The sequence below is a fragment of the Prinia subflava genome, chromosome 2 (genome assembly GCF_021018805.1).
Source record: "Prinia subflava isolate CZ2003 ecotype Zambia chromosome 2, Cam_Psub_1.2, whole genome shotgun sequence".
Classification (NCBI taxonomy): domain Eukaryota; kingdom Metazoa; phylum Chordata; class Aves; order Passeriformes; family Cisticolidae; genus Prinia; species Prinia subflava.
Window position 1 is genome coordinate 31,631,357 of NC_086248.1, and position 12,917 is coordinate 31,644,273.

At 37.9% G+C, this 12,917-nt stretch overlaps 1 protein-coding gene across 1 annotated transcript in view; it reads right to left on the reverse strand.

The window, feature by feature from the left end:
- IMPG1 (interphotoreceptor matrix proteoglycan 1) overlaps window positions 1-12,917 on the reverse strand; it is a 62,632-nt gene that overhangs the window by 12,579 nt on the left and 37,136 nt on the right. The window lies entirely within an intron of this gene.

The following is a 12,917-nucleotide window of genomic DNA, read 5'->3' on the forward strand; positions in this document are numbered from 1 at the left end:
CTTGAAAAGCAAGCATAGAAAACATCAAGCATGGAAAAGACCATGTATATGGTATATCCACTGAAACATTTTTAAAAACAAGTTTAACAGTATCTAAATACGAAAATGTTAACACCATCACCAAGAAGGATTCCTGGAATAAAATACCTCATACACGTTTGAGTGATGGGATTTCTATGTTTAATAGTTATGCTTGGCAAGTAATTCCTGAGCCTCCAAAGCACATTCTTGTTCTGAAGGTAGATAATCACACTGTCAGTTTATATTGTCTGAAAGGGGAGATTGGAGCTTTGAGCTCTCTGCTTGGAACACTTGTATGCCAGAGTCATTCTGCTTCCCTCTGCCAAAAGTTAAAGCTATTATTTGCCAGTAATCATAAAATGTGACTACTAAAAACAATACAGCCCCCACAGATGCAAACTGTGCCAATTCACCCAAAACACAACAGCAGCAATGAAAAAATACCCAAACTTTAAGAAGCCATCTACTGCACCTGAAGCAGAACTTTTATGATATTCCCATCAAGGCTTGACATGGATCTAGGATATGTGATAATTGTAGCTGAAACCCAAACCTAAAGTATCTGGAACGCGACACTTTGAATTCAGCTTGCAGCTACCTGGCCACAATGACTTCACAATAAATTATGGCCTCCACCAGCAGCCACCTGCCCAAACTGGTGACTTTTTTCTTTTCCAGTGATATACCATTCTTCACATGGAACTTTTAGCAGCCCCCTTCAGGCAAAATCACTTACCGGCAGTAAGGAAAGACATTTTTCTCCCACTGATTAACTCTTCCTTTCCCTACGTATTTATTTCCTCCCAGTGGCCAATGAACATATGAAAGGACAGCAACTTTTGCACTGGGAATATCCTTGACTGAATGAGGTGGCAATTGTCCTGCCACCTCATTTCATTAAAAGCTTCAGATGCTCTTCTCTTGCCATGTCCTCATGTTTCTTGTGCGATTAAGGATACGGCCAGATTAGAAATGCAAAGCCTAGTGATGTTCTCTGTTTACAAAGCTCTTGCTATTACTTGTTATGCTGATAAGGAGTGAGAGTCACTTATCAGTTAAGAGAACTCAGAACAGCTTTGCTAGTATTAGGGCTTGAGGCATTAATGCAGGATGATCTGCTGACGGGATGAACCTGCAGCTCCACAGACATCTCAGCACGAGAGCACACACTCGAGCATATGATTGTGATGGCATTTGTTAGGCAGATTATAGTTTAGAAAGATAGCTACAGGAGGAAGATATACTCAAGTGGCTTTGAAATTGCAGCAAATTTGAAGCAGATATATACAGCCATATATACATATTGCATGCCTGGCATGTAGCTGTGTATATATATACATATGGTCTATACATAGAATATAAAGGTCTTCTGGCATCCTCTTATTACAAACAAAGTAACTTAAAAGGCCTTGAGGGCATACCAAGATGATCTCTGAGCATGTTATCACCTGTTTTCATAAGCTGCCAGTTCTTAGCAATCACTGTGTCTCCAGCTGAAAGAGACACAGAGCTAGTGACCCAACAGCTGGTGTTGGTTCCTGTTAGTAAAAGTAAATGGGCTCACATATAGGGCTGCTGAGAACCAGTCCCAAACCCAGGGATAATGAACCTGTTCTTTGTCTAACAGGGTCGTGTTACTGCTGCAAGACTTCCAAGTGACATGTTGAAATCAGCAGTACAATGATTTGTAGCTGCTTTTACCAAGATTTTCCTCTGTCCACATGAGACTTCAATAAAATTCAATCTTAACAAGTTAGGAACTATGGAAGAAACATAGAAGACCTAGACATTTCACAGAATCACAGAGTGGTTTGGGCTGGAAAGGAACCTGAACATTATCTAGTCCAACCCCCTGCCGTGGGGAGGAACACCTTCCACTACAGCAGCCTGCTCAAGGCTCCATCCAACCTGGTCTTGAACACTTCCAGAGATGGGGCATTCACAACTTTCCTGGGTAACCTGTTCCAGTGCCTCACCACACTCACAGAAAAGAACTTCTTCCTAATATCTAACCTAAAACTACACTCTTTCAGTCTAAAGCCATTATCCCTTGTCCTGTCACATGACTTTGTAAAAGATCTCTGTCCATCTTTCTTGTAGGCGCCCTTCAGGTACCGGAATGCACGGTAAGGCTCTCCCCAGAGCCTTCTCTTCTCTGGGTTCAACAAGCCCAGCTCTCTCAGCCTGTCTTCATAGGAGAGGGGCTCCTGCCCTCTGACCATCTTCATGGCCCTCCTCTGGACTCTGTCCAGCAAGTCCATGTCTTTTTTGTGTTGGGGGGCCCAGAGCTGAACAGAGTACTCCTGGTGGGTTGTGACAAGAGTGGAGTTCAGAAGTGAATTACCTCCCTTGACCTGCTTGCCAGTGAAACGTAAAACAAAAATCCAACCCTTTGCATTTAAAATATTTGGTTTATATACAACATCAATATATATTGATTTTCAGACTAGATGTAGAGAAGACACTTTTTTTATGATGAGGTTGGTGAAACACTGGGGCATGTTGCCCAGAGAGGTGGTGGATGCTGCATTGCTGGAAATGTTGAAGGTCAGATTGAATGGGACTCCGGGCAACCTAATCTAGTTGAAGATGTTCCTGTTTATTGTAAAGGGGTTGAACTAGATGGCCTCTAAAGCTCCCTTCCAATAAAACTTATTCTATGAATCTGTGAATCCATATGCACATAAAAATATGTATAAAATTTTGCAACAGAACACAAAATACACTTACATCGTTCATCATAAAGGAATTGTTTGTGAAACGTCACCGATTTGCTTTGTAGTTGAGATTTTCACATCAAAAGACAATTATTTTATGAAACTTCTACAAGTACAAACTCTGAAGATTTAGACACCCAATCTCAGCATACTTAATTTCAGCATAAAGTTTGGTCTACTGCAGTATCATTCAGGAGTAGGGAATCCACAGAGGGCACAAAATAAGACACTGAAATCAAATATACCCCCAGAGTAACCACATTGAAAGTTAAATACTACAGTGGAATTAAAAGCTGATGTCTTCAATAAAAACTGCAACTCAAATTTCAGCCACCCCTTACCCTCCCACAAAGTCATTCACTGAAGTCCTCAGATGTTTTTTTTGTACTGCATAGCCAAGGCAGGACAGTGTTGTACCGAGTGTTATATCAAAAATTAAACACCCATTGGCAAAGACGTGAAAACATTAAATTAACAGGCAATTTCCTAAGCCCATGCTATATTAAATCTTTGTAAAAGGAGTTTTCCATCTAGGCATTTATTCCATGCTGAAGGAATGAAATACATAGATTTGACTTATCAGAAAAAAAAATCAACTGTCATTTTAACAACTTTATTTTAGGTATCTGATTAGTTGGTTCTCATACTTTTTTTTTAAGTGAGGAAAACCCTTCTAATTGACCATGAAAAAGGAGTAATTGTTTGGGAAAGGTCGAATTGCCATGAGACATTTTCCTAGTGGGTTTGCATTAATGAGCAGGCCCAGAAGGTTATACATTAAGAGGTCCTGGCATTTCCTTTCATTCATGAGCATAATAAGCACTGACACGTTTTCCAAGTCCACTAGTGGGTATTCTCTACATGTTCTGTACATGAAAGTTACAGTTTTACAATGTATATGTATATATTTGCACACTTGCTGGTTGGAAGAAATAACCAAAGAAGGGAAAAGTGTGCAGTGAAGAGATTGGTTCATAATACAGGGTAAGAATCACCTTGTGTGCAGCTCTGCTGGTACCAATACCAGATTGGTATATAATAGCTGCATTCAAATTTACATACTTTGTTGGTGCCTGAAATGTCACTGAATCCCTGGATGCAGGACTGCTGTGTACAGACAAAGTGCTGAATTTATGTTCAAGGCCTTAAATTTTTAACTAAGGCACAAGTAATATGAGGATTAAGAGAATTAAAAGAAGAGGATCCTTAACCTAATGTGTCACAACAAGTGTCTCCCAAAGCATGGTTACTGATTACATTCATCTTTCTAACTGTAAAGCCAAGCCAAAAGATCCACAGTGATCTAAGACTGTCGTTCTGTCTGTCTGTATGAACTCTCCAGAAGTGAGGTTCAATGCCCAATAAATCCATAGAACTCCTCCACTGACTCCAGAGAGCCTGAGTTCACTGCGAATGCACACCATCTCTCCTCCATCTCCAGTCCTAAAAACCCTTTTCTCTATTAACCTTTTTCCTTAGCATTCACACTGGAACTCTTTGAGTAGTCTAACTTTTCATAGGACAGCCTGAGAGTGCAGCTCTAGCTATTCACTCCACTACTGTGGTGTTCTATGTAACTTATAGAAGCCTTCATCTTATTTTCAAAATTTCCAACCTTGCAGCTGTGCTTCCTTATCAATGTTCTCAGCATCAAAGATGCAAATAAATGTCATTCTCACATGATGTCACAAGAAGAGTATTTTCTATCTTAATGAAGTACTGCTTAGGAATGGTAATCTTCTCTTACTATTCTCAGGACTATTCACTTCTACCCGACACTGAATACTTAAAGAGAAAGATAAAATTTGTGAAATCAAGACCTGAAAATCTAAACCACTACAGAATTCAGGGCACTGAGCAGCCAAAGCTTACTAACACTGTCTATGTTCATTATGAACGAAGGATGCTTCTTTAGCAATCTCCACATGAGTATCAAGGCTATCTTCTCTTCAGTACCACACAACCCTGTCTTACTGACTTTCCTGCTTAGCTAAGTAATTGTGAAGGGCAGCAGACTGTGTGTTTGATTTGGGATGTGTGCTCCCAAACTGAGTTATGACATTGCCCTTGTCTCATTGGGATCTTTACCATGATTTCTTTTTGGGCTGTCAGTAGTAATATTTATTCTGCAACGACTGAAGAAATAAAGAGCAAAGAACTCTTCAACTGTTCTTTCAAGATGCATAAAGATTAAGAGCAAATCATTAAGAACAAAATCAAGCCCTAACTACTTTTATTGCTCTGCAGCTTTTCCCTCACAGTAGACAAGTCTGCCCGAGAGCAGCAGTTCAGTACAGTCTGACTGTCCATAAACATTTCACTGGTGCAAGTTAGCCAGTCTTACTCAACTCACACAAAGTTCTCAGTACAGATAAAGAATTCTCTTGATGTAATGCCTGAGGGTCAGTATTTTGATTGATTCCTCTGTCCTTGGGAAATGGAAGCTCCCCTAGACTTTATGGAAGTCAGTCTGTTGCAGAAGGGAGTCACATCTGCCTTTGACAATTTCATATTTGGTCACTGTACCTGTAAGAGCCCTCTGAAATATCAGTTCCTTGTGGGATTTAAAATTCATTCTTTCTTTGATTATAATTTTCACATGCATTGCCCATAGCACGGCTGAGAACAGTAACTCAGCTTGCCATTTGCTGTTTTACAAAGGACTTCTGTTACTTCAATTAAAAGTTTTCTGAAAAACACTCTTTCTGTAAAGATTTGAAACAATGACATCAATACATTTAATATATTTTTTTTAATGTTGACTTCAAATTAATAATTTAAGTACAACTGGTGGGCATACAAGAGATAACTATTAACTGAGCAATCTTACTGTATAGACCTGTGTCAAATTCATATGCTGAGAAACCTGATGTTGAACCTTAATGACTGTCTTTGGCATCCTCATGTTTCATCAGTTTTAGAGGATTAAGCATGTCAGAAACACAAATATAATTTCAACAATACAGGAATAGCTGGTGTCTATAAAACATACCCCAAATTCTGAGTAGAATATAAGGGTATTATACAGAGAGATGAGGTGTATAATCAGATACCTTGTATGGACAGTAGGTCAGTGGTGCGTTATTTCCATAATGTGACAAGTCACTTTCACCATTTACAGGACCTTTACCTCATCTGCTACTGAGATTGCCAGATAAAATTACATACTAGTGCTCAAGCACTCTAAAAGTCAGTTTTCTGAGTCAAGTCCTTGCTAAAAAATGATGCAACCAACATTAAAATGCTCTTGTGAAGTAAAGCGATTTGTAAGTCCATTTACATGAAAACATGTTAAGAATGCCAGGGATACCACGGCTGTTATGTACTGTAAGATATTTTGTATTGGAGTTCTGCACTATTTGCTACCATAGTAATAGCATATTAAAATGTATATTAAACAAGAAAGGTACCATGCTAATCTTGGAAGCAAACCTAAGCAGCAGTGAATTTGCAAAGAGAAATTCACTTCTACTAAGGAAGAGAAGCAAAACCAAATAATAAACTTCTTGCTTAAAACAATAATTTCAGGAGTCTTTAACATCTCTTATTCCCATTGTTGAATGTTCTCAAATTTGAAAAGTTTCTTTCATGAATTTAAAATAATGGGATCTGTGTGAAAACAGCCTGGGTCTTTACAAACACCTGGAAACATAAAGAGACATCCATCTAAATGTCAAACACTGCTGCACGACACCATAACAGTTTTAGACCACCCCAAAGGGAATACTCTTTATGATTTATTTTACTTTGAAATGCTTGGAAACAAAATCTGACAAACTACAATGCTTATCCTTCAGAACTTAAAGTACTCTCTAAATTCCTACCCATTTGCTCTATTTTTCTCAACTGTGCAACAGAAAAAAATCAGAGCAAATTTTTGTAAATGATCGGACCATCAGAGAGTTTGGTGGTATCAACGTTTATTAGTTTACAAAATGGTAAAACAAAAAGCAAAACAGATGTTACATGATACAAATTCAAGTAATGTGCTGACCAAGGACCTAAAACAGAAAAGAAAAACATGAAATTAGAAAGTTAAAACCAGTGATTCTCTTGAAATTTTATCATCAGATGAGCACTCAAAGACTTGCCAAGAAAAATGAAAACACTAAATATACTATTTCCCCCCATTTGTACTATGCAGTCACTTGTACGAGAAAAAAATTCATTGAATGAAAGTTAGAGAATGAGGAGTATTTTGGTCTTCTAAATTGTACCTTGGACATAGGTAGTCTGATTTTTCTCAAAGTTTTGAAATGGAAAAAGTGACTCTGTGTCAGAGATATAGGAGATATTTAAGAAGGAAGATCCTTCTGGTTTTATGATTCATTGTAGGAGTACATTTCAATCTTACAGATATTAAAAAGGACTTGGGCCAGATGCCTTAGCGCAGCGTTGGCTTGTTAGATGCACCCATTATGCTTGGATTGAGCAGCCCAGTGGAGCCAGAGCTCTGCTGTCAGGGGCAGGCAGAATGCTGAATGTTAAACCCACAGTGCAGTAAAATTGTCCACACAGCCATTAGCCTCAGGTTTGCATGCAATCCCTCAAGAGACCTTCCCTAACCCTGGGGTGCAGAAGCCTTATGGCATAAGATACTTTTTCAAAAAACAACAGTTACAGGAATATTTGGGGTTGTTCTCACATAAAATGTTTGGATTCAGGTACATGAGTTCCATTTAACTTTTCCAATTGTTGAGGTGTGGTGACAATACAAAGAAATATTTCTCTAAATGCTCATAGAACTTAGAGATATATTGGGAAACTAAAAATAAGAAAAAAATAACTAGGGAGCTGTCCATAAAATACTCTCTTCACTCCTTGTGAAAGAATTAAGTATTCCTAACACTAACCTTCTTGCCATAGCTTTAAAAGGAAATGTTAATAAGAGGGCAAAACCTCCTTTTAACCAGCAGGGAAAAGAAAGAAATAATTATTTTTTGTAACTGCAGCTGGTGCTGACTTCTGTCCCTCTCCCTCTCGGGAGATATAGGGATAGCTATGTGTAGATATAGATAGTATAGAATAAGGATGGGAATGGAACTTTGGGCTTATTTTAATTACTTAAACCAAGTTTAACCAGGGCTTCAGCCACTGCTCTAGGCTACACATACAGTTAGGAGAAAGGACTGAAGTGTGCTAAAATATTTTCCCAACTTCATTCCTTTCAATCTCTAGGAAGATAAATTAAAACTATGGCAATTGTTATTGAAAGATGGACCTTGGGAAGTGAAATCCTCAGCTATGAAGATGCCATTCATGAATAATGCTTTTTGTTTCCTCAGTCAACCCCAGCAAGCTTTTCTGTGCCAACAACTCCCTGCTCCAACTCTGCTTGAAAGCTATTATTCTGAACTGCATGGCAATAAAGATGGTTATTAAAGGAATGCTTGACCCTGCATAAAATTTTGACTGTAAAACTCTGTTATTGGCACCACTATTCTACAAATATTGTATACTACAATAATTTAATTTTAAAAAATTGACCAACTGGGAAAGAATGTAAGAAAAACCCAAACAATATAAATGCAGTAAAATAAAGAAGAAATGAAAAATTTTGCATCCAGGCTTGGTTCAGTCATGTTTTTACTGATGCATGTAAAGATCTTACCATTCTACAGAATGAAAGCGAAACTTCTGTCTCCTTCTAAATTACACCTGGATATCATTGCTTGAAATTAAGTTTAGTTTTTTGCTCAACAGAACTTTATAGAAAGTTCAATTGAAAAAGAAATGTTAAGGACTTACGGGGAAAAAAATTGGCATGCTATCTTCAACCAAAAGTCAGAAATTACTTGCACATTGCAATAAAAATCAAAAAGTATATAACACCCCTGACTGGAGTTTAAGTTGTAAATATTCATAAACATAAATCACATTAAATTTAGTACAAACATTATTGCAAATATGTCTCTATTTAATATTTTTATATAGTTTTTGTTAGTTTGAAACAGTATAGAGTTTTTCAAATTGACTAACAAGCAGATTAAATTGATATTAGCCTTAGTGCTACCTATGTAAGGCATCTCAAGATGGCTGAGAAGATCAAAGTTGAAAGGCCAAGCCCTCTCTATAGACAGAGATACAAAATTCAATTGAGATGTGGAGCAGATGAGGGAGCAGAGATGATTCAGTGCACTCAAGTTACAACTTGTCTACAACAGTCCAGTGCAGGTCACACGAGTTTTTCTCTAACAAGGAACAGACTAAAAAGATTTCCAGGCTGAGGTCAAGTGGACTTTTCTTTGCTGGAAGGATATTGAATTCTCCAAAGAGAGGAGATGAATAATTTAAAAAGTCAAAGTTTTACTACCATTTGATCATAACACATTTTTTTTCAAACCCAGCATTTCTAGCAAGACCAAGGATTTTTAATAAGTGAGAGAAATGCATTATTTAGGGCATCTTAGTCTCAGCAGTGCCACTTCGCCTGATATTTGTTCCAACTGGACTATATGATATGTAAACTTCATAAGTTTCATTCATTTATGGCATGGCAAATGTTAACCTTACACTCCCAGCACAGAAGTCTGGATTATTTGTTTTAAAATATTCTGATTTTATTACTGCAAAGGCCAAGGGTTTGAAATTAATTTTATTCAAGACATTAATGTATTGAAATTATTTGTGATACTGGCTCTTCAAATTCTGAACTTATTTCTGCCTTTTATATTCCCCCTTTATTAGACAATTAGAATTATTGCAGTCATATCTAAAAACAGTAAACACACTCAAGTAAGTTTTTAGCCCTTTAGTTCTACAGAAAATTAATTTTCTGTAACAAAGTGGAATTAGACCACATACATATCCCTCCTGGAGGGAGAGCTCCTTCACACACTGTAACAAAGAGGAAGAATTATGGGTGGATTGTAGGCTTGACTACAAAATGTGACTGAACAATGGTGGAGCACTGAGGTCTATCTTCCTGCTATTTTAGTGGGTGCACAACGAGGTGTTACATTTTTTCATTATACAAGTGGCTCAGAAGATTTGCTTCTGGATAAGCAAATTTTCTTAGAAGCAATATAAATTGTTTTCAGTACTTCACACAATCATTTCAGTGAGTCATTGGAATTACCAATGGAGTTTAAAGAAAATTATCATTTGTTTTGGTCCATTTGTATTGTGTATTTGGGGGGTCATGAATAAGAAATAATATTTGGAGGAAGAAAAGCTTAACCTCAAAGTAAACCACAAGTGGTTGGATAGCTTAATAATTTAAACAAGTCATGTGTTAAATTGGAAAAATTGTGCTTACTTTCTCTCAAACTTTTTCGCTTGGTTTAGTCATTTCATTTCATCATTTTTGAGTGTGTTTTGAAGATGTGATGTAGATTTTGTTCTATTCCAATTGCTCCTGCTGCTCCCAGCATGGAGACAGCTGGGCTGCATACTATCATTAAATTCTGACCAGATGCTAATAACTTACTGCAATGTGTTTAGGATTCTTCAGGAATATTCTGAGTGGGCAGTTCTAACTGATCAAAAATTTTCCTTAAATCCAGCATATCCTAATATGGGCCTGCTGAAACTCTTCACCCTTATCTTCAATTTATAGACAACTTTCAGACTACTGAATATTGTATAAAGTACTTGAGAAAATGACATTGCTAGACCTACCTGCTCACTTCTCCAAATGTCAGACAACCTTCACAAAAAACACTCTTTGCACATCTGAAGCAGCAAGAGACAAGCAGAAGGGCACAGAGAGAAACTGTTGGGGAAAAATGTCAAGAAAATCCTGTCAGTTTATGATCCAAGAAAACATAAGGAAAACATAAAAAATACTCAAGGGCACAGAAGAGCTCTTACCCTCTATATCCATCGATGTGAAATAAATGGTGAACATTCCTGGCACAAAGAATGAGTGAATCCCAATCCTGAGAACATCCGGAGGGGTTCTTGCAAGAAACAACAGGGTTTTCTTTTCTGTGACAACGCTGGTTATGCCAAACAGAAAACTGTGCTAAGCAAAGACAGTGCTTAGGCAGCTGAGGATGAACCAGAGGCAGAAAGAATCCACAAATATGCAAAAAACTCAGTTTTTTTCGTAGAGATTACTTGGAAATAAGACTGAGTGAAGAGCGTGCCACCCAATTAAGTGTTGGATAGCAGGATAATATCAGTGGGGACAACTCACAGCAGGTTTGTGTGAACATGAGATTAGTTATGGTAATAATTCATGAGGCTTTTATCAGTTACACATACAGAGATGTGACTATCCTGTACTCCTTATCAGTGGTTTCTTCTGACAGAAAAAGCCCTGCAATAAACCCTGCAGGGTCTTTATCTCTCAGCCTGAGGATGACCCAGGCTCCTTGAACTGACATGCAGTACATCTGAGTAGCTGAAGGATTTTACTTCTGGTTTTGTTCTTCAATAGCTTCTCCAGAAATAATGCCTCCTCCATCATGGCCAGGATTTTGGCATAAACATTTACCCAGGCTGTACAATTTATTAGTAGCTACAATGAAAACAAATTCAAATTAAATGTCTTCTTACTGTTTAGGAAGCCAAATATTATTGTTTGTTTTACTGCTAAAATTTTCTTGGTTTTTGAAATAACATCTGTCTAATACATTACATAAATTGCTTCCCTTTTGAATTGTCACACTGTTTTAGACAGTCGCGGAAGGACTGCAAAGAGAAGAAATTTAACCACACAGAAGAAATGTTAATGATTTTTAACTCCAGAAGGAGAAAATAAAGGAGAAAATATGAAGAAGAAAGAGGAATGCTAGAGAAAAGTGATCAGGTATCATTTCAGACAGTAGGGGGAAAAAAGCTTTTTTTTTTTTTTTTCCCCACTGGTAGTAAATGGAAATAGAAATAGCCAAGATTTTAAAGGTGCTACAGCAAAGAAAAACCTTTCTGAGGTGTCAGATGCTGAAATAGTGACATCTGATGCAGGCATTTCAGAACTTTTCAATAAGAGCTCTGGAAATTTGTGCCACAGGCTTTCTTCTAATTCTACAGTGAAATCTCAGAACACTAAGCTTACTTTAAGGACAGCTTGGCATCTCCCTGCTGGTTCTGGACTAGTGCAAGGGGTGGAGCAGCTGCCATCCCCATGTGGCCAGCACGGCGCCGATCCTCACTGCCCTGCTCTGGGCTGCCCGCGGGCAGCTTTGCTCTGCAGAGTTGTGCCAGCACAGCTCTGTGTGAGAGAGGCCCCACTCCTGCTCCTGGCTCATCCCTCCCACTGGCTCACACCTGACAAATCCCATTCTTGCATGGCTTAAAAGGAAACCTCTCATGCACTCTTCACCCCTCACCTGGTTTTGCTCACCTTTCTGTAGGTGCTGCATGCAGAACTTTGCCTATATTTGTGTGTGTGAGGCTGGGGCTGATTACCTTTTTGAGAGCTGTGAAAGATATTTGTTTTTATTATTTGCTCAGTGACCTCAGACAGGCACAATTAAAGTAGGTGGTGTAGGATATGTAGACATTCAATATTCAGGAGTCTGTAGTGGCGTCCAGCCTGCAGTGCACACGTGACAGTCAATGCAATAAAGTCCATCTCTAAAACAGAGCTAATACTTAAAAGAACCTCAGACTGTTATTTTTGGTAGCCAGTTTTTCCTTTCATGGTAAAGAAGAGTGAATTTAAATTTCTAAACATATGATGAAGAAAATGTGCTCCATCTTCTGGACAGCAGGGTGGGAAAATGGCTGAAAACTAATACAGCAGAATTTCAGACAAGTGTTTAGACCCTAATTCTCTGTGCAACCTTATGCAGCACTGTCTGAATAGTTCCTACCATTTCACACCAGTAACAGTTTAAAGATTTTTTTTAATATTACTAAGAATAGCAGCTGTGAAATACAGCCAGGACCAAGGTGTGAAATATTCTGTACCAGGTAGATTCTGCTTGCCATATTAAAATTAATAGTACTAACACTGCTGACTTTAATAAAACCTGAATTTCCAGATTGAATTTCATCAGTTCCCATGAAATACACAATATATCAGGAAATAAATGACTACAGAAAATACTGTACACACAGGACTGCCAGAATTGAAAAACAGCTTTAAAAAGGGAAAAAGTTTTAAAGAGTAAAGAGTATACATTTTAAGAACTCGATAAATAGATTTTTGACAGCTCTCCTGACTGTTAAGCAAGCAGCATGCTTTGTGTACTATAAGCTTTTAAGAAAATATAATAGCTACAGCTTTGC